This window comes from Peromyscus californicus, unplaced genomic scaffold, assembly GCF_007827085.1.
Source record: "Peromyscus californicus insignis strain IS unplaced genomic scaffold, ASM782708v3 Scaffold_11__1_contigs__length_118956290, whole genome shotgun sequence".
Taxonomy (NCBI): Eukaryota; Metazoa; Chordata; class Mammalia; order Rodentia; family Cricetidae; genus Peromyscus; species Peromyscus californicus.
This window is the reverse complement of record NW_026294402.1, coordinates 49,744,013-49,766,615: the sequence shown is the minus strand read 5'-3', so window position 1 is coordinate 49,766,615 and position 22,603 is coordinate 49,744,013. Positions and strand designations below refer to the sequence as shown.

Here is a 22,603-nt window from a genome sequence, read left to right as displayed (position 1 = left end):
AGAGTTGAGGTCTGGTCAGTATTAGAGTGCTTGACTAGTACGCATGAGGCCCTAGGTTCGATCCTCAGCACCACAGAGACACACAAAAGGCAGCCCAGAGACTAAGGAGGGCAAGCTAAAAACCAAGCTGTGTTCTGGACAAGAGAAGGAACAGCTGAGGGCAAGGCAGGGTCTCTTCAAAGAAACAATGTCTGCACTGGGATCTAAAAGCGATATATGAGCTAGTCAGGCGACATGCTGTGAACAATGGGCTGTTCAAGAGAGTGAAACTGGGCAGGGAAGAGATGCTGAGGTGAGCAGCATAAGGAAGAAGGTTAGGCAAGTGCCAGAACGGGGGTGGCTGAGGATCTTGCTTGAGACCACGCCGCCAAGACAATGGAGGTACCATCCCTTATCTAGCTCCCTGGACCTGCCATTGTATCTGTTAGTGCTTACGAAATATATTATTTGTTCAATTAATAAATGTTAAAAGAGTTCACAAAGTTTGATGGGGAAGGAAGATACAAGCAGCATCTTTAAATTTTATTTGCTTAATTATTAGTTGTATTTTTATTAGTTCTTTGAGAGCTTAGAGTCTTGTACAGTGTGTTTTGATCATATTCACCACCCCCTAAACAGTATGGCAAGTGGGCTGCGGGGCTGAGCATGTTTTTAAGCAAAGGCACAAATGGAGTTTGTTGAGAGAGTACAGCCAATGGAGAGGTGATGGAAACTTCACATTCAGGTTCTGCACAGGTGGGAAGGGGCAGGGCTGACGGTACAAAGATGGTTCGTTTTGAGAGGGAAGAATGATTCTTCCTGTGAAATGAGAGAAAAGGGTGAAAAATGGGGGTGGGGGGATGATACTCCAGACATAAAACACTACCTGATGGGAGGAATGCTCTTACAGCCATGTGATCCAGAGGGCATCTTCTTGAATCTGCATGGTGCTGGAAGACAGCCATTCCTCGGCTGTACCATTGACAGTACTTGTAATCACCGTGGGCAGATTTACGGAGCATACAACCAGCTATGTTGGAAGCTTTGGTGGACATTCCCATCTCACTAAGATCTCACAGTAACCGTGCTGGGGACATGCACACCTGAGTTTAGGGATGTTAAGGACCTGACACAGGACTGCACTGACCGTGAGTGGCTGATCTGGGGTTGGGATCAAGACTGACAGATACCGCAAGGAGCTATGGCAAGTCAGGAGCCCAATCTTGCTCCAGTATGGGGAATGTCATCTTGAGTGAGCAGAGATAGTTTACGGTGACAAAGGCCCTATGTCTGTAGTGGGGGTTTAACCTGTACAGAATCTCCTAGTGAGTGACCGAAGAAACGTGGCAGTTTGAGAGTGTAGAATGTAATGTGATACCTGGTTACAGTACAAATTGTAGTAGTTGGGGAGGTGTCCTAAGACACCCCCCCACCAGTGGACACATGAAACTAGAAACATTAGTACCAAATTCTACTTACTGTCTGTTCTGTACATATTTATCTATGGTGAATGATCACTTTTTTACTTAAGGAAGCACTTTTTGGCTTCCCTTTTGGCATATTAGAATTCCCCCCAAATCACTACTTTTGTGCTCTGGGGCATCGTTAAGCAAAATAGTGGTTACCTGAACACAAACACTGTGGTATCGAGATAACTGCTCTGATAGGCTCTCAGAGAGCAATGGCGGGGGCACACAGACAGTGAGAATGAACCGGACAAAGGGAAGGTTCACATCCAGGTTTGGATCCTGGGGGATGCAGGAAATATCATTATGAGACTCAGGACAGCATTCAGTTAAAAACTTACAAACTGCCTGGGCAGTGGTAACACACACCTTTAACCCCAGCACTCAGGAGGCAGAGGCAGGCAGATCTCTGTGAGTTCAAGGCCAGCCTGGTCTACAGAGTGAGTTCCAGGACAGCCAGAGATACACAGTGAAACCCTGTCTCCCCCCCCCACAAAAAAAAAACCAAACCAAACAAAAACTTACAAACTGTTTATTTTCTGGGATTTCTCATTTACTATTTCTCTGACTGTGGGTAACTGCAATCACGAAATATGAAACAGGAAATGTAAGGGAAGCAGTACCCTTTCTTGCAGAGAGAAAGGACCCAATACTGGTGAACTAATGATGAGGTCAATGACTTGTCTGTACAGATAATGACATGGTACAAGTGACACAGAAACTTGCTTTCCTGGGCCACTTTAGAGCATGCAAATGCAAAGATAGCAATAAGCCAGGTAGTGACCTTCGTGAATGTGGGGGTGGGGTTAGGGAGAGCGATCCTTCACAGAGAAATACACCTACCTGGAGAAAAGGAGCCTTTGGAATAATCCCCCAAATATCCAGAGAACTACAAAACAACAAAGGCCCTGGGCCAGGAGACAGGTGGCCCTATCAGCAGAAACAGCAGGTGACATGGGACCTGGATCCATCTGTAGAGAACAGTCCCGCTGGAGTAGTCTCAGAGGAAAGCAGGAGAGCTCAGGATGGGGAGCTGTCCCCAGCGGAACTGTGATCTTAACTGGACCACTCTCAGCAGACAGGATGGTCTCACTATTCTCCTCAGTCTTCCTTATGCTTTTATATTAACAAATGATAAATGCCTTACTTTGCCTAGTCACTATAGATGCTGTAAATTTCCTAACCTTAGGACCTACAGTGAGCTAAACTGTGTTCCCTCAAGACACATGACCTCTCAAAACCTTAGAGAATATGACCTGACTTAGAAACTTCACAGCCAGTGTTATATATATAACTGTAATATATATATATATATATATATATATATATATATATATATATATATATATATATATATAAATTATATATCACAGACATAATCTACTACAGCGAGGTAACACTGAGTCAGGGTTGGATATTAAACAAAGACCTATCCCTATATAAAACAAAGACACAGGAAAGAAATCTCGGACAAGCCAGAGGCAGAGGCTGGACCCAGGCAGCCACAAGCCAAGGCACATGAGGAAGGAATCGCCAAGAGAATGGGGAAGGTGTATGGCCCTGATCACACCTTGATTTGGAACTTCCATTTTTTCAGAACTGTAAAAAGAAAAACATATTCCATTGTTTTAAGCCCTTGGGGTTTACCAAGCAATGTGTGTGATGCATTTCACATCCATAGCAGGAAAGCAGCGAGAAGGCTGAGGTGGTTTGGAAAGGGCACCAGAGGGGGCCTTTAGGCAAGTGCCAAGAAAAACCCAAATAAACTCATACCCTAGATTCCGAGGGAGAATGCGGTCCCCCAAAGGTAAACAGAGGGCTCTGTGGTGACATTAAATGGTGTCTGCGCATGAAAGGCTCATGTGTGGCTTTAGCCTGGCACATTTACTAAGAATAGGGGTGTAGACTCCAGTTCTGTCACTGTCAAGGTTGAATCAATCTCAGCTTAATTAATGAAGTCAACGCTAATCAAATTCCTCAAATTCAAAAGAAAGAAAATGAGGCTGATCATTTGTTTCTTCTGTGTATGTGTGAGAAAACAATCAAGGTTCTCTTTCGTTATCCCAAATGCTTATGTTGGCCACCACGGACCCACGGTCCCACACCTGTGAGCTGATAACGAGTCTAAGTTACAGTGAATCAAAGTGAAGAAGCAGAACCTGGAAGAGACTCCATCCAGACCACGAAAAAGCCCAGTGATGTTCCCCCACCCCGTGCCACAGCAGAACACGTCTCCGGGCCTCACAGAGTCTGTGGCATTGGCTGCAGATGGATAGTTCTTTCCTATGTTCTGGGACAACATGCCCACTTCCTCCCAAGGAACTGGCCTCTAAACAGAGTGTCAAATAACTGCTGCTAGATTACAATTGTGCCCTGAACTTGACTTTCTAATATCACAAATCAGATCTCAGGTGTGGGCTCCCCGACTCCCGTAACAACTAGTATTGCTTATTTGGTTTCTTGAGGCACCTGCAAAAGCCACTGTGATGTTGGTGGCTGAAAACAACAGACACTCATTGTCTCATGGTTCTAGCGGTCAGAAATGTATGTCAAGGTTGTCAGTGGGACTGGGCTCCCTCCAGAATCAGGGAGAGAACCTGGTACTTGCTCCTTCCAGCTCCTGGTGGCTCTGGTGGTTCCTTGGCTAGGGCTGCACCATTCCAATCTGTCCCCACAGCCACAACGCCATCTCTTCTGCATCCAAGCTTTGTATGCCTCTCTTCTAAAAGGATACTTCTAATAGTATTTACAGCCCAACTGATGGTGCAGAATTCTCTCTCAAATCCTTAACTTGATCACATCTTCAAAGACCCTTATTCCAAATAAGTTGGAACTCACAAGTCCGAAGGATTTTACAATTCTGCCTTGGGTAGGAAGGGGGCAGGAATCCATTTTTAAAACTTACTATGTTATGTAGATTTTGACCTTATCAGGTTTTGTGTGCGCATGCCATGGCATACTTGTGGAAGTGTGAGGACAGCTTGAGGGAGTCAGTCAGTCTCTCCTCGCACTGTGTAGGTCTCAGGGATTGCACTCGGGTACCTTTACCCGATGAGCCATCTCACTAGGCCACTTATCTGTTTGATATACCCTCGGTATCTCATGGATGTGTGAGACTGAGTATAGAAACCAAGGCAACTTATTTCCGAATTCTCACCTTACGACCACTACACGCTATTACCCCATTAGCATTCTCTAAGAGATAATCCTGAACGTCATACCTTAGACCCTTCAAACACCCAAATGGGTTTCCTGTATGCACAATATGGTAAAAGCTACCTGACCCTGACTTCAGCTCTTCAGGCTAACCTATCAGTAGCAGTTATGAGGCTTAATGCTATCTTTAATTAGGATATCAAACAGTCTCATGTGTGCCCTTAAGTCATTTCTACCTCACGCATACGTGGTGTGTGCATGTTTGTGTGTGTGTGTGTGTGTGTGTGTGTGTGTGTGTGTGTGTGTGCGCGCACACGTATTTGTGCATGTTTATGCATGTTTGTAAGTGTGTGTATGTGCAGGTTCATGTGCACGTGCATATAGAGGTCAAAGGACAATCTTTGGTATCATGCTTTAGGCACCATCTCTTAATTTCTGAGATAGGATCTCTCACTGACTTGGAACTCACCAAGCATATTGGGTTGGTTGGTCACCCAGCCCCAGGGTTCCATCTCCCTCCACCTTCCCAGCGCTGAGATTTTAAGTACGCGCCAGAATGCCTAGCCTTTTACATCCTAGACTCAGCTCCTTATGTTTGCAAGGTGAGCACTTTGCTGAATGAATTCTCGTCCCTGTCCCCTTTCTACCTCCTGAGGCCCCAACGCCATCTAATATGCCCCTTCTCGGGAACCCCTCAAGACATCTACCTCCCTGTGCTCATGTCTTTCTTTGAGGTCTTCTTGCCCTGCCTGTGGATGCCATTTCTACCTAAGATTCGGTCCACTTCCTGAAAAGAAGACCCTCCTAGAGACTCAGTGTGTCACTTTTCTCATTGTTGTGACAAATACTGGGCAGAAGCAGCTTACATGAGAAGAGGTTTATTTCAACCCATGGCTTAAGAGGAAACCAGTCCATCACGGCAGAGACAACGCAGTGGTGGGCGTGGGTCAGTCTGTGGGGCAGGGGTTTATCCTGCGACTTCCTCATCTGGATGGACTAGGACACAGAGACCTTGGGTCAGAACTAGGCCCAACTAGGCTGGGCTCATCCTCACCGAACCACTTCGGAAAGCCATACCTCCTACCCCAAGGATTCCATCACCTTCCCAACCAGCCCGCCAGCTGTAGATCAAGTGTTCAAACAGATAAGCCCACTGGAGACCCGTCACATTCTACCCATAACGGTGTACAAAATCTATTTGTTAAAGAACGGCTGGCTATGGGTAGGGGAAGTCTCACAAGACTCCACCTGTAGATGAAGTGCTACAGACAATTAATTACGGTGAGAGAGAATCAGTCTTCCCCAGGGATGAGCTCTCTAATTGGCTGTCCAATATCAAGTGGTCAGCCCGAAAAACAGATGCATAAAAGCAATACTAAATGGGTTCAGCAGATTGTATTGTGTGTGTGTGCGTGTGTGTGTGTGTGTGTGTGTGTGTGTGTGTGTGTGTGTGTGTGTGTGTATCACAATAATTTCAGAAAGAGAGGCCATTAATTTGAGAAGGAATGGATGGTACACAGAAGGAGAGAGAGGGGAGGGAATGATGTAATATAGTACAGATATATAAAAAGAAAAAGAATATGAACTGTTGTATGTAAGGTGAACTAATAAATCAGAGGTTGTACAAAAACAAGACCATTCTTCAACCTCTTGGAGAATTCAAAAGAGAATATTCAGAAAATTAACCTCCTGAGTGTGCTTAACACTCAGTTAGAAGGAAAAATTCTTTATATTGCTGGTAAGACAGGAAACAGGGGAGGTGGTTTTCTATCAAGAAATAAGGTATTGATCTTCAAGAAGGAAGAACAGAAAGCTTAAAGAACCACCTCAATGCCAGGCTTTGGTGAGGACAAAATACAGCCCCAGTTTGAAAAATGTACATGGCTATCCGAGAACAGAGCCCTAGGACTCAGAAGACTCAGCCCAGGGATTTCCAAGTGCTGGTCTTAGATCACTAACCTGCTTTGAGATCCAGGACTGTGATGTGATTCATTTTGGCTACTCTCGGTTTGTAGATGAACATGAGGTAAGCCACGTTTGATAAGTGTCAGCCAAACTGCTGTAGCAATAAAATGAAGTGAAACTGCTTGACGCAAGAGTCCCCATCTAGTGCCATCAGCCGATAGATACAGACTGTGGTGTCTGGAGGTTCATCCCAACCCAAGCCACTGCTAAATACAATGCTCCATCTCACAGCCACTTTAGACACTACTGGTCACTCCTCTCCCTTGAAGCACTGTAACAACTTGGTTATGAGAGGACCATACCATCCGGTGTCAGTCTCTTCCCTCATTGGGTGGTCTTATTTCCATCACTGGCTCTTCTCCTTGACCTCTAACATTGACATGCCTTGGGTTCATTTCTATGACTCTTTCCCCCATCCATACTTTCTTTCTTGTCCTAGGTAAGTTCATTCAAGCTCATGGCTTCAAATGTCACCTGTATATTATCTCTACTCTAAAATGTCTGACTCCAGCTCCACTTTCTCCCTGAACTCCAGACTTGCATATTCAACTGCCTGTTTGACATCTTCAATTAGGCCTCTAATAGACTGTGAAATGTAACATGATTGAAACAGAACTCCTCATTTCTTCCACTTAACACCTCCTCCTCCTCTATCCCCATATCAAAAAATGGCAATCTCATCCTTCCAGCTGTTCAACCCAAAAACTATGAGGTCAGTCTTCATTCTTTTCTTTCTCTCCCACCCTGAACCCAACACATTAGCCAATTTTGTGGGCTTCACCTGCAAACTGTGCCCAGATTCCAACCACCTGATCCACTTCCACTGACAGCCCCGTAGCCAAGTCACCGTATGGATTACCTAGGCAACTGCCTCCGGCTGTTCTCCCATTGCCGTCCTACGCCCCACCCAGTCAGTGTTTCATGGATGTCCATGATCCTTTAAAACAAATTTGGTCATTTCACTTGTCCGCCACACTCCAAAGATGTCCACATAAATTTTATGAGCTCCACATTGTCAATGAGATCTACATGGCCCACAAGCTCCTTTTCTCATCTTATTCCCCATCTCCCTAATTTCTGCATTCTCATTACACAGGCCTTTTTGCTGTCCTCAGCAAGTTAGGAAGCTGAACTAAATACAAAGCATTAAAACCTTTTATAAAATATAATAAAGAGGTACTTGAGCTATCAGTAACATAAAGCTGTGAAGAGACAGAATTCTTGTAGTTAATGAGCAGTGCCTCAGTTTTGCAAGATGGAGACTTCTGGACTTGAATGGCAATGATGATTGCATGATGCTGTAAATTCACTAAATACCACTGAATTCAAAGGTTAAACTAGTAAATTTTATATGTTTTACCACAACTGAAAATAATTCAAAATACTCATAATAGGTATTACCACAACAGTGGGTAATAATTATCAATAGGTATTATAGATGTCTATGATATATATATATATATATATATATATGTGTGTGTGTGTGTGTGTGTGTGTGTGTGCGTGTGTGTTTAATATAGATATGGGTAAATAGATATATCTATAATATAGATAGATAGATAGATAGATAGATAGATAGATAGATAGATAGATATAGATAATCTTAGTACAAAAAGATTTTCTGGGCTAGGGAGCTTGTTTAGTGGGAAGACACATTTTCTACGTAAGAATGAGGACCTGAATTTGGATCCCAGCACCCATGTAAAAAGCTGAGTGTGGCTATGTGTGCCTGTAACCCCAGTGCAGAGTCGGGTGGCAGGCTGAGACAGGAGGATCACTTTGACTAGCTGGCCAGCCAACCTAGCCAGAAAAACAGTGAACTCAAGGCTCAGGGAGAGAGCTTGTCTCCAAGGAGTAGAGTAGAGAGCAATGGGGGAAGGTACCAATAGCCACCTCTTGCCTCCCTACACCTAAGAGCTCGAGGTACAGCTCAGCTGGTAAAGCGTCTGTCTGGCATGCAGGAAGCCTTTGGTCCTGTCCCCAGCATTCCATAAACTAGGCATGGTGGTAACACACCTCTAACCTCAGTACTTCAGATATGGAGGCAAGAGGATGAGAATTTCAAGGTCCTCTTCAACTGCACAGTGAGTTCAAGGCCAGCCTGGGATGTGTGAAACTCTGCCTCCTAAGGAGGTACAGCTGTGGGAGCTGAGGCTCAGTCTACAAGTGTTTGTTATGCAAGTACAAAGACCCAGGTTTGATCCCCACCATCCACGTGAAAGCTAAGTGCAGAGGCACACAGCTGTAATCCCAGCACTGGGGAGTGGGGATGGGGAGATTCCTGGAGCTTGATGGCCAACCATCAAGTCAGATCAGAAAGTTCCAGGATCTCAAAAATTAAGATGGAGAAGGACTGAGAAAGGCACTTGATATGGACTTTCGGTTTCCACATGCGCTGTCACACATGGACACACACACACTCACACACACACACACACACACACACACACACACACACACACACACCACCTTATACCCAGTATGGTAATATTACATGACTATAAACAAAGTCTTGAAACAAATCCTATGTGTAACCACCTATGGTCCTTACTGAGTGTGGTCAATGACCATGGACTTGTCGCCATAGGAACTAGACATGAGCACTTTAAAGACAGGAGGACTCGGGTTTTCACAGCAGACTCTGCTGGAATCTGGAAGCTGCCTCTCTGACACAAGCCAATCATCTACAGATGAACAAGCTGCATCAAAATTCCATCTCCCTGGTGTGTCGTTTGACAATGCGGTGTCCTTTGACACAGACCAAGCTACAAAGCTGCCTACAGTGTATAATTAAGGGTTTCCGACAGACCAAGGTTTCCTCCTGCCAAATGCCATTCATCTATGCTCGAGCCTTCCAACAAATATAACCAAAGCATAATTTGTAAAACCAGCTCACTCGTGTGAATTATTTTGTACGGCTGTCCTAAGGCACTGTGTGGTTTAACAGAGTAGAGGAATTATTTTTGGATACTTAAACCACAAGCTCGTTCTTATCATTGGACAAGAGAAGATGCCAGGACCTAGAAAAGTAAAGTAACCTGTCTGCAGCTATACCTCTAGTTTATGGAAAAGCGAAGACTAGATTCCAAAAACTCTGATACTTTAAGCTAGTACTTCTTTTCAAAATTTAAAGTACAGACATACCTGGGAGGTATTGTGGGTTCAGGTCTATACTGCTACGATAAAGTGAATAAACATAATAATAATGCAAGTCATATGGTTCTGGAGATACCCCCACAATACAGGATATTGACATTTCTCTTAGTTGCCCACCAGAACTAGATCGTAAGACCCTATGGCTGAAGACACTACACAGACTGGTCACAGAACATGGAACAATTAAGTTGGTACTGATTAGGAAGCTTCCTCCAGACTGGCTATCTTTCACAGGTGCTATGAGGGTGTTATGCAGACTGCTGGTGGGAAATTTTAATAATCTTACCCAGCTGTGAACCTGGTAAACTGTAATTACGACCCAGATGGCAAGATCTGCACATGCATGCAATGATGGTACAAATGCTGCGGGGGTAACCAGCCACTTTCTGATGGGATTTATGGCCACTACAGGAGGAAACACATGCCTGGTACTGCAAATTTAGCTATGATCCCTGATTGGGGAGCTCATAGGCCCTAGAGATATACCTATTATTTTTATTTTAAATGGCCCTCTAAATTTGTATGTCTCTACCAGAAGATGCGCAATTCTGATCCCTCATCTGAAAAGTTTCTTGGTGTAGTGGATGGTGGTTAACAGAAAATCACAACAAGTGTAGGGAATAAGTGTTAGTGGAGTGCTCAATGGCCATCTCGATCACACACCCTGTCCCAGGCTCAGTGACCATCATGGAAGAGGGAGCAGAATGTAAGAGCCAGAGGGTGAGGAGGGTCAGACCAAAACGGTATCTTCTGGATATAACTGCATCTCTGTACTCATGATCTCACAGCAGCTGTGGTTGTCTGCACAAAACCACGCCAGCCAGCATTCTGTCATGGAGTGGGAAGGGATTCATGAGCCTAACTGAGGAGCTCCAGACAGCTGATGGCTTCTGGGAGAGGAAGAGTCAGTTTTTTGTAAGGGTGTGGCTCCTGGTAGATTGACCATGTTCCAGCAGATGGCCCCACACCCAGGAATGTATGATCAGCACAAACTGAGAATCAATAGGTTATAAACACATTTTTAAAAGAACACAAAATTGGGGGGGGGGGTAGAGAGGTGGGGTGAATTTGGGGAGAGTTGGGGTGAATATGATCAAAATATATGGTATGAAATTCTCAAAGAATTAATAAAATAAAAAACTTAAAGCAAGTCACATGAGTATTTTGACTTCTCAATAAAGTTCCATTTATACTATTCTGTACATATATATATAATAGTATTATATCTAAAAAAAAACAATGTATAGGGGCTGGAGAGATGGTTCCGTGGTTAAGAGCACTTATTCTTGCAGAGGACCTGGGTTCAATTCGTAGCACTCACATGGTGGCTCACAACCATTTGTAACTCCAGTTCCTAGAGTTCCAACACCTTCTTCTGATCCCTGTAGGTACCATGCATGCATATAGTACCCAGACATACATGCAAGCAAAACAATCATATTAATAAAATGAGAAAATCTAAACGAAATTAAAAGCAATGTATAAACTTTAATTTATGATTCTTTGTTGCTAATGATCCTCTGAACCATTTGAAAGATAAACTTTCTCATGCATGGTTGACATAAGCCTTCAATTTGTTAAAAGAAGGAAAGAACGTGACCTGCTATAACATGAGGTGTTATCATCTTTAAAAAGGGGGAGGAACCAGTACCAATGTGTACAAGTGACAACGAGACATGGCTTCATTTTCTCCTGTCTTTGTCCTCAAAATGTCTCCATTGGGCTTCTCTTTTCTGACCTTGAAGACAACTTTCACAGCTTCCTCAGCTTTCTGCCTCCTCACACGGGTAAGAACTGCTTCATTTAAGGCTGGTGTGTAGGTATTAACAAGACCTCATCTGGTCTAAATCAAATCTTCAGTCATTTACCCAGTTCCAAGCTCTTCCCCTCACTTAGTAGGAGATGCTGAAGAGGTGGAGGCAGGAGGATCATAAGTTTGAAGCTATCCTGGGCTATACCTTGTCTATGGCCATACTATCCTGAAGATGCCCAATCTCCTCTGATCTTGGAAGAAAATGCATCAGGCTGTCTTCAGTGTGTGCTCTCCCTTCCCCAAAGGCAATGAATAAGCCAAAGGTGACATTCAGCCAAAGCAGGTCTCTTCCAAAGACGTTAAGTCTTCCAGAAAGCATATATTTAACTGTCACAGTCTTTGGGTGTGGCATGCAATTTCTGCAACTGCATTTAGAAAGAACACAGATTGGAGGTGGGCTCTAAATCACACGTCTACAGCCATATTTTCTAACAGCCCTGAAGATTACTGAGCAATTGTGGCCTTTCACCAAGCACAAAGTACCTTGTCACTCATCCTCCACCCTGAGGCCCCTGAAGGACTGTCTTGGAGAAGCTCTTTGGTCAGAAAAAAACTGGTGAGCAGAGCTGGCACTCTACAGGTCAGACGATTTCCTCAAATCATAAACCACTCAGAGTTCTGCAGAAATACTATTTTTTGTTTGACAAACTTATTATTCCAGTCCTAACAGTATTTTGTACACTTAAAATGCCCAAATAAAATACCCCAAGGATGACTGCAGTCATCCTAGAATATGTTGTTGCGTCTGGACCTAAGACCTGTGGGAGTTCAGACAATCTGAATTCTGTAGCTATTTTGTTTACATCTCATTATTTATGAAATAATCTAGGCATTGCTTAGAAACACCAAGTCTATTTCAAATTTTAAAGCCAAATTTGTCTCACGCATTAGTTATGATCTTCATTTGACCCAAATTGCCCCAATTCTATAGTTTACAAATCAGACCATCATTGAGTTTTCTGTAGTGATGCTGCAGTTCTCATTTCAGGAAGATTTATACCCCATGAGACATTTGGTAATTTGGGGGACATTTTGGTAATCATACTTGCAGAGGGCTGACAGCTCACTGGCATCTACCAGGACCAGGCAAGGTCCTGGGATGGTGCTAAACATCTTAGGTGATGCACGGGACGGCCCCACGGTCTGGTTACTTGGCCCAGACTGCTGATAGGGGTGAGGTAGGGAAGCTCACTGTGAAGCCTCAAGATGCAAAGGAACTGGCCCTTGGTGGCCTCCAGGGTTAGAAAGGAAGTTGTTTGATTTTTTCTTTCTTTCGTATTGTGTGGTTTTTATTAAGTTTTTTTCATACAATATATTAAATCATGTTTCTTCTCTCCCCTCAACTCTTCCCAGATCCTACCCACCTCTCTACCCATCCAACTTCGTTTTCTCTCTCAAAAAGGGGGGTGGGGGGGGAAAGGAATGAGAAATAAAAAAAGCTTTAAAAAAACAACAAAAATAAAAAAAATGAAAATTAAAATAAACAAGCAAAAGACTAATAGGACAAAAAATTGCTGGAACAAAACAAAAAGTCCACAAAAATATCATTGAGTTCATTTTGTGCTGGCCATTCCTGGGAAGGGGGCCTGTGTTGGAGTGTGGCTGATACGCCTAGTGACACTCCATTGGGGGAAAAGTCATTATACTGAAGCTGAAAAGAACTTCTGATTTTTCATGACCTCAGAGATAGAGCAGATACTGATGAAAAACGCACTCCATTCTTTCATGCCAGTTGAGCATGCCAGTAACAGGATTATATTGTGTGTGTGTATGTGTACACACACATGTGCGACACGTGCGAGTACATGCCAAGGCCACAGGTTGACAGATATCTTCCTCAATTGGGCTCATTTGGACTCCACCTTATGTTTTGAGGCAGGATCACTCATTTGAACTAGTGCTCACTGATTGGCTAGACCAGCTGACCAGCAAGCTCCAGAGGCGGGCCAGTCTCCACCCCCTGCATGAGGATCACAGATGACCATGACTATGTCCGTTTTTTGCCTTTTGTTTTTTGTGGGGTTTTTTTGCATAGGTATTGGGGATCTGAACGCAGTCCTCGTGTTTGTACAGCAGGTATTTTACTAACTAGGACATAACAGGTTTTTTCTGGTTTTTTGTTTTTTGTTTGTTTTAACCAGATGTCCGTCCCATCCTTGGATATCTATTAACTTTAACATCCCATCCTCTTTAGCTAGCACTGAGGGGAAGAATGCAGCCCCAAAGAGAGTGACTCAGAGGAGGTCTGCCACAAGTCTGAGGGCTGTGGGCGTGTATCTTGTACCCCTCAGCACTCATCTCATTCTGGTTGTGAAGAGGATAGGACAGAAAACAACACACACACAACCCGACACAAAACAAAACCACAACTCTGATCCTTGTAAAAATAGCTTCAGAAGTTGGAAAGAAATCAAGCCACTTTTTAAAGTATTAAATCATTCCCTACACTCCCGTTATTTTTAGTTATTTTTGTGCATCCCTCCTCATTCCAAAAGGTTCTCAGGGGTTTGCTGTCCTGGTGCTGTTGACTCAAGTTTTCTCCTATAAAGCCTGCATGGACTCCAGGACCGTGTACTGATGGTCCAATTTAGAAGAAGGATTTTGGAAGGCCCATATAAAACTGCAATGTCTTAGCAGATAAAAGATAGGCGTTAAACTCCTACTGTGTGTAAAGTATTAGGCTGAATGCTGAGAGAGCTATTTTTGAAAGGTATAAATCAGCGCTGCTGTTTTTGAGTAATTTGTGATCTGCCAGTGAGATAGGCTTCATGCCCAAGGGAGGACTGCTGACGTCACAGAGCAGGCTGCACTCTGTGCCTCCCTCCCACAGGCAGGCGAGCAAGCAAGCCTGCAGAGTCCTCAGCCTCTTTATCCCTCTGGCAGAGCAGGACAAGGTGAAAGTGGCCCAGTGGGGAATGTACTGGAAAGGGGAAAGGGCCAGGGGGGAACCGAACAGGAACTAGTTTTAGGGGTCTTGATGTCGGGGAGGAATGTTGGGATTTTATTCCAAAAACACAAGGGGTATCCAAGCAGGAAGTGTTAATGACCAAAGGTGACATTTCGTGACTGCTGCTCCCTTGGCACATTCTTTTCATCTTTGTTTCCTGAAGCCATGACATAGCTCTTCCACAGGGGGCCGAGACGGTTAACTACTTCAAGTTCCATGATGAGCAAGTGCAAGGGCCAGGATTCAAATCCCCAGCAGGGCTCATATTCCTTAACCACCTCAGCCTGGGACAGAGCAAGAAGCCTCTGAGTGCGGAGGAGAGGCAGAGGGACAGTGTTTCCAGGAAGAAGTCAGCAGGGTCGGGTGTTGCTGAGCCATCAGGAAGGAAATCCGAGAAACAGCTATCGGATGCGTGACCTTTACCAGAGCCGTGCTTCGGGAGAGGGGCGAGGACAGGAGTGTCCTGTGGGACAAGAGGGATGACAGCAGACCCAGCCCTGGGGAGCAGCTGGCAGCAAAGCCAGGAGACAGGTTTCTAAGATTCTGTTTAAGGAGCGATCCCGAGGCAGGGCAACCTCGATTTTATTGGAGGGTTTGCAATATATTCCATCCTATTCTTGCAAAAATAACACATTTTAGTAATTACAGTAGGAGACAGTGGCTGCTTTGCAAGCAGGTGAAATGCAAAAATTTAACTATTTACAGGGCAACTCTCAGGGAGAAAGACATCGCATCAGCGCCACACAGCTTGCTTTGGAGTTGTTTTGATGAGCGCACGCGCGCACGCGCACACACACACACACACACACACACACACACACACACACACACCGCCCCCCTGCCAGTAGTATGCAGCAAAGCTCCACACTGAGAACATCTGTCTGATCCCAGTCTGAACTTCCAAAAACCTGAGCTGCAAGACAGATGTTCTTGGACAGACTCTTTGTTTTAATGAGTGGTTAGAATTGCAGCTTTCATGCTAGGTGCTGGATCTTACAAGTCAAACACAGTTTTAGGGGGACTGTAGCTTTTGAAAGGGGATTCTACTTATGATAAATAATTCAGAGCCATGAGGGCAGCCATTAGAGCTCAGAAGAGAAGGAAGAAGTGGTGGAGGTGGTGGTGGTGGTGGTGGTGGAGGTGGTGGTGGTGGTGGTGGAGGTGGAGGTGGTAGTGGTGGTGGTGGTGGTGGAGGTGGTGGTGGTGGTGGTGGTGGAGGTGGTGGTGGTGGTGGTGGAGATGGAGGTGGTGGTGGTGGTGGTGGAGATGGAGGTGGTGGTGGTGGTGGTGGAGGAGGTGGTGGTAGTAGTGGTGGAGGTGGTGGTGGTGGTGGAGGTGGTGGTGGAGGTGGTGGTGGAGGTGGTGGTGGTGGTGGTGGAGGTGGAGATGGTGGTGGTGGTGGTGGAGGAGGTGGTGGTGGTGGTGGTGGAGGTGGTGGTGGTGGTAGTGGTGGTGGTGGTGGTGGTGGTGGTGGTGGAGGTGATGGAGGTGGTGGAGGTGGTGGTGGTGGTGGTGGTGGTGGTGGTGGTGGTGGTGGTGGAGGTGATGGAGGTGGTGGAGGTGGTGGTGGTGGTGGTGGTGGTGGTAGTGGTGGAGGAGGTGGTGGAGGTGGAGGTGGAGGTGGAGGTGGTGGTGGTGGTGGTGGTGGTGGTGGTGGTGGTGGTGGTAGTGGTGGAGGAGGTGGTGGTGGTGGAGGTGGTGGTAGTGGTTGATGATGGTGGTGGTGGTGGTGGTGGAGGTGGAGGTGGAGGTGGAGGTGGTGGTGGTGGTGGTGGTGGTGGTGGTGGTGGAGGTGGTGGTGGTGGAGGTGGTGGTGGTGGAGGTGGTGGTGGTGGTGGAGGTGGTGGTGGTGGAGGTGTTGGTGTTGGTGGTGGAGGTGGTGGTGGTGGAGGTGGAGGTGGTGGTGGTGGTGGAGGTGGTGGTGGTGGAGGTGTTGGTGTTGGTGGTGGAGGTGGTGGTGGTGGTGGTGGAGGTGTGAGGCAGGAGGAGGAAAAGTTGCTATTTTATCAAGGCCTCTTTCTGTGACTATCGGCTCCCTTCAGCATCCTACAATGGTTTCTTCTACAGAGTTCTAGGTTTGAATCAGTCCCCAAAGTGCCTCTGATTTTGCTGTATCCCAAACAATACCTTCTGCAAACTGCTCATTCACAAAAGACATATAGACGAGAGCTCAGGACTGCTGGGCTAAAGGGACCTCTGGGTGTGATGCTTCTAGGTCCTGCTTGCTGGCCATACTTCGCAGACACACTGACAGGTGGTTTGTTTTTTAGAGTGAACTCACACCCTGGCTTAGGCAGGGAAGACACCAACAGGTATTTAATGTTTAAATCATGCAGTGGGTTACTACCGGAAGCACAATGATTAGTCTGCCGGGGTGAAAAGCTGGTGTGGGTGAGCATAGATTCTTTTCTTTTTAGTGACACGGGCTAAACACTTGGTGGTTGGCGAAGCATTCACCGTGCAGCCCAAGTAGAGGACAAGCCTCGCAGGCCCCCATTGTCCGGGCTCTCCTTACGCTTTGCTGCCCTATCATCCTCTCAGAATGACACTCAGGGACTTTCTCTCCACCGCTATAGTGCCTGATTCGCCCCAGGAGTTTCCTCTCTCGCAACTGGAGCAAAAGTAAGACAATTTTTCCCTAATTCTCTTGCACTTTTCTTGCTGTTCCTCTAAGGAACATAAAAAGCTACCTCAGGGAACAGCAAGAGCCACCGCTAACAAAAACAAGAAATGGGGGAAGCTGGTAGGAAGGGTTCGAAGATGCCACAGTGACTTGTGTCCCCCCCCTCCCCAATAGCACCAGGGGTAAAAGAGTAAAAGCACAGTCCAAACCTTTTCTTCTGGAGCATTTGTTCCATGGAGGAGAGAGATAATAGGAATGCTGTGTGCTAGGTGTTAGAATGCAAACAAGGCAGGCAGGCAGGCTAGGGATGCCTCTGGGGTGGGTGGACTTGTTTTGAAGGCACAGTTAGACTTTAAGCAAAGCCTCAAGGAAGTAAAGGAGTGAGTCCTGCCACTACCTGCTGGAAGAGCATTCCAGGAAAAGCCTGCTATAGCCAAGGCCCCGAGTAGAGAAACAGGAAGGAGGTCAGTACAGGTGGAGCAGGAAGGTGAGAGATCTAAGGGGCAGAGACCACCTCACCCTGCAGTCAGGGCAGAGAACAGAAAAAGTCCAGAGTCTGAGCCACACTGGCTCAGCCTCCAAATCAGGTCTGCTCCTCTGGTGTTTATTTGGGGCTCCCAGCTCCACATCTGTACATCTGACCACAAAGGGTAACTGCAAAGAGACATGGAATATGAAACTCCCTACAGGACACAGCAAATGCCAGGTTCCTACCCACCACCCATCAGTTCCCTCAACCTTTTCCTAGTTGTACGGCTCTACCCACCCAGCTCCCACTGTGGCTGAATAAAAGTGTTTAGAAGCAGACCATTCAAGGGCCTCTCAGACGTCAAAGATGTATTACAAGGTGCAAGAAAGCAAACAGGAAAGACACATTATTTGTCTATGAACGTCATAGAAGAGAATAACATTTTAGCTTCTGCACTTAACAAGCTGGAGCAATCCACACCAAACTGTTAATGGTGAACAGTGGTAAGAGTTAAGACTGCCAAAAAAGTTTGACTACTGACTTTCAACCTTCTACTTTTTAAAAAAAATTATTTATTTATTATGTATACAGTGTTCTGCCTGCATGTGTCCCTGCAGGCCAGAAGAGGACACCAGATCTCATTATGGATGGTTGTGAACCACCATGAGGTTGCTGGGAATTGAACTCAAGTCCTCTGGAAGAGCAGCCAGTGCTCTTAACCTCTGGGCCATCTCTCCAGCCCCCTTTTTTTAATGACTGGATGTTCTACAGTGAACATTTATTACATTTGAAAAAAAATCACAGCATAGGCCACTGTTGACTGATGCAAGGGAATTAGCTTTCTGGCCTTACTCTGTATAGACTTCATCCCACCCCACCGAAGGCAGCTATGACCCACTTTAGGAACACTCTTAGGGAGTTCTAGGGTCCTCAGACGAGATCTGGACCACAGAAGGTCCCAAATGAGTTCTGAGATGGTCCTTAGCCAGCATCTATGACCCTCGGCTAGTTCCATGTGAAAGGAGAGGATGGATACCCCTTGCTACCACTCCCATTGAGGAGAGAAACAGAAACCAGTGAAATTTAATTAATTCCAAGTAAACTATCTGTGAACTTCTGTGATTCATGAGTATTTGGCACTAAAATTTTTCCATTTAAAAATACTAAATTAAAGCCGGACAGTGTTGACACTTGCCTTTAATCCCAGAACTCAGGAGGCAGAGGCAGGTGGGATCTCTGAATTGGAGGCCAGCCTGGTTTATAGAGTGAGTTCCAGGACAGCCAGGGCTACACAGAGAAACCTTGTCTCCAAAAAACCAAAACCAACCAACCAAAACAAAACAAACAAACAAAACAAAACAAAAACCCACTAAATTAAGGGATATTATAAGTAAAACTCCATCTCATAACTAAACAACTTGCAGGGTCAGCTAACACAAGACAGCGCCCAGCTTCATCCTCACAATGCATTAAACCGTATTATAACCAGTTACAGCGAAACACATAGCATGAAAATGTCAGTCCTTTCCTCTCCCCTCCAAAATGCATGTGCTAGGTGAGAGGATTTAAAAGGTAATGCCAAAGCCTCCACAAATGCCCATATGGCTTTTCCCAGTTCAAAAATGTTTCAAGAAAAAAAAAATCCGTAGTCCAGAATATTTTTTATTTTACATTTCCTGAGTTGACCTTTGTACCAAGAAGGATACTCATCTGAACATTACATAAAATTATGCTCACACAGAAGGCAGTAGACTAATCTACCTCTCTCTTGACAATTGAAGGCTCCTACCTGGAAGGGGTCCTGATACTTTCCAAGGGAAAACCCTTCTGCTCAGAAACCAAGCAAGACCTCGTTACTTTCTGTTTCTCCCTAGTGCTGTCAGGATTCATCTTGAGTTTATCTGACCATAGGCTGGAAATCTCCAGGGCAGAAAAATTCTACCTCAGCATTTCCTTAAGCTCTGGAAATTGAACTCTTCCAAAACTGAGTATTTTCTGAGAGGCCAATCTGCCATACAAATTGTCTACTATCAATAGGAGTATAATGAAGAGGGTAACATTCTACTCATTGTCCAAGGAAGAGAACAGAGCTCATAGAACTTACAACAGACAGCTTCCTATACCTTGCTTAGTGTTATCTATTATACCAGCGCATCATTAAAAGCTATATTTTCCATAGAATATACTTTTCAATTAATTCTTTACATCCAACTATAATTTTCTCACCACTAGCTCAATTATACGACCTGAACATAAAAATCTCGCAGCTCCATTAGGTGAATTTTCCATTCATGAAATGACAGCAATTTCTAAGTCCATGGAAGCTGCTATGTACGTGTAACAAAATCTAACACCTGAACTGTAAGAATGCACTTGTGAAAAAGGAGATTAAATATACATCCATAACCAAACGTACACATTTCCAGAGCGTCGAGTGAGAAACTGCCACACTTGTAGAAACTAGATTATGGCCCACGGCTGGCACGGATCCCTTCACCCCATTACGGCACCCACACGTAAGTGGGTAAAGTCCCCGTGACACAAACGGTGTTCAAGACAGGGTGGGGTGGGAGTGTGAAAAACACGCAAGCACTCTACAGGATTTGTAGGTACTTCCTGGGTTTAAACTGGTAGTGAAACAATTTCTGAATGTATTGATTATGTGGGGTAGTTTTACAGCAGGATGTCTTGGACCCCGTTTTAAAAAATAGGCTCAGTGTCACCGCAAAAGAAATTCCACACAGCCACACTCTGGAACAACAGTTTCTCATTTTTGGAGAGCCACAGAAATGGTATGGAATCTATGAAGTAGAAAATCCCATCAGGGCCCCGATGCTCACCCGTGAACCTGACCTTAATGAAAAGGTGGACGAGGCAGCAACACCCCCAGCACCCTGCCGTCGGATGTGGTGCAGATGAATTGCATCTTTACCCTGCTCCTGACTGTGTGACCTTGGGCAAGTCAGTTAACCTTTTGAAGCCCCGGCTTCATCTCCAGCACAGAGAGGGAAGCCCTGCACGGAGGACTCAAGGAAATCAGTCACAAATAACTTTCAGCTCAGTCCTGGGTCCACATGAATATGTCTCATTATTTAATGTGGCACTACAGTCTAGCTGCCATAGCCCACATCTTGCCGTAGTCACTTCCATTCTGTTCCTTTCACTATGTTATTTCTGGGGGAGGCATCAGGGAAGCGGTTCGCATTGCACTTTTCCCACTCTTCCTCGAAGCTGAGTAAAAAGCCAGGGAAACAGGTAACATACGCCGAAGAGAAACTCGGTGCTTAGGATATGGTGGTGTATGTATATGGGAGATAAATAAATCAGAGGATTTCAGTCTATAACATAAAAGGCAACAAATCATAGGTGGATTTTATTTCAAAAGAAACAAATGACAGGCAACACATTTAAAGAGGGCAGAGGGAATCTATTGGGGCCTATTATTATCTCGGTATTGGTGACTATGAAGCAGAATGGAGTATGGGGTCTGACTTCCAACAGGTGGCTAGTTTTAATCATCTTCGGATGCAAAACGGCGATGCGTTTGAGTAGGCAAGTCTCAGAGATTCAATCCAAGGCCTCCTCTTAACAATTTTGAGAAAGATTTGTCTGGGTTTAAGCCTCCCTGGCAAGTTAGCAAGCAGGGAACTGCTGTAGCTTGCACCTGTCCTCTGAACAGGACGCCAGGTTGACAGTGAAACCCTCTATCCTTTCCAGACTGTCCATTCGGCCGCTGGGGCGCCTAGCGACAAACCGGGGAAGCCCACTAGGAAGTGGTCACGACCAACCAAGCCACAAATCCCCAGGGTGTGGGATTTCCACCTCTACACCACGTCTGAAAACCGAAAATAGGCGCCCGCTTGCTATACTGCAATGGGATTCCCCTCATCAGCAAACCTCCCGCACCCCAGTTTTCATGTTTTATTAATAAATGCAAGATGGCACACGGAGGCAAAGAATGGGAGGTAAGACATCTGCAGCTGGACCCGAACCAGGGCAGTTTGCAAATATAAATAAGAAGCATGTGACAAGCAGATTCCCCAGGCTGGAGCTGAAGACCTGGGGCTGTCCCACAGATGGTCGCCCGGCTCCCCAGCCCGGGGCATGAAGGTCAGCTGCAGGATCCCGGTCCTCCAGGGCACTCATCCTGCAAACCGTGACCCGCCCCTACCCTTGCCTTCCTCACCCGTCCGCCCCGGCTACGGCTACGGCAGGGGAAGCCCCGGCGGCCGCCGCCTGCAAGAACACGTACCTGCTGCTGGGGCTCAGGATTCGCTCTGCTCTGCGGCGCTGGGCCCGCGCTCCCGCTCCCGGGGCTTTCCTCTCCGCGCCCCCCCCCCCCCGCCCCCTCGCGGCCCCGCCGCTCCCTCCGCCCCTCCGCCCACCCCCTTCGGGCGCGCGCGCGCGCGCGCGCCTTGGCGCCGGCGGCTCTCCCGGGCCCGCGCCTGCGCTCTCGCTGCCCGCACCCGCACCCGCGCCCGCGCGCGTTCCGGAGGCTGCGGAGGGGGCCGTGCGGCTGTCTAGGAAACGGCGACCCGCCGGGGCCGCGCGTGGGCTGTCACCCCCGGCCGAAGGGCGCGTGGGCATCGCGGCGCGGGTGACCGGGTCGCGGCTGAGAGCCCGAGGCGGAGGCTGGCGGGCGCGGCCGAGGGTGGGCGCCCGCGGTCCCACCGCACCTCCCTGGGTGCGTTTTCACCCACGATGCGCAGCGAGCGGCGGCGCGCAGTGTCCTCCGAGGTTTCTGCCTGCCGCCCCTGGCGTGTGCATTGCCCCTAGGAGCCTTTGAAGGCATTGCCCACCTCTCAGTGGTCCCCATCACGTTCTCCGGTGACAGATAACAGTTTGTGTGTCGGTCCCGTATGGTAGAAGAGTTCTGCCCTTGAAGTACCTATCCCGATTGAGAATGCCTAGAGCAGACAAAAATCACCGAGCTATCTGAGGAGTTTTTGTTTTTGGTTTTTTTTAATCCTCACGTGTACATGTACTGCTGTGAACAGTTTTTAAAAGCAGTTTGTAGTCTCCTAAAAAT

General features: G+C 46.3%; 1 protein-coding gene across 1 annotated transcript in view; it reads right to left on the bottom strand.

Annotated features, from left to right (window-relative positions):
- Tmem266 (transmembrane protein 266) overlaps nucleotides 1-21,926 on the bottom strand; it is a 119,497-nt gene extending 97,571 nt beyond the window's left edge. The window contains exon 1 of the mRNA XM_052760916.1: nucleotides 21,827-21,926. The gene's annotated coding sequence lies outside the window, so the exon portion shown is untranslated. The remainder of the gene's footprint in view (nucleotides 1-21,826) is intronic.
- Nucleotides 21,927-22,603: the final 677 nt, after the last annotated feature.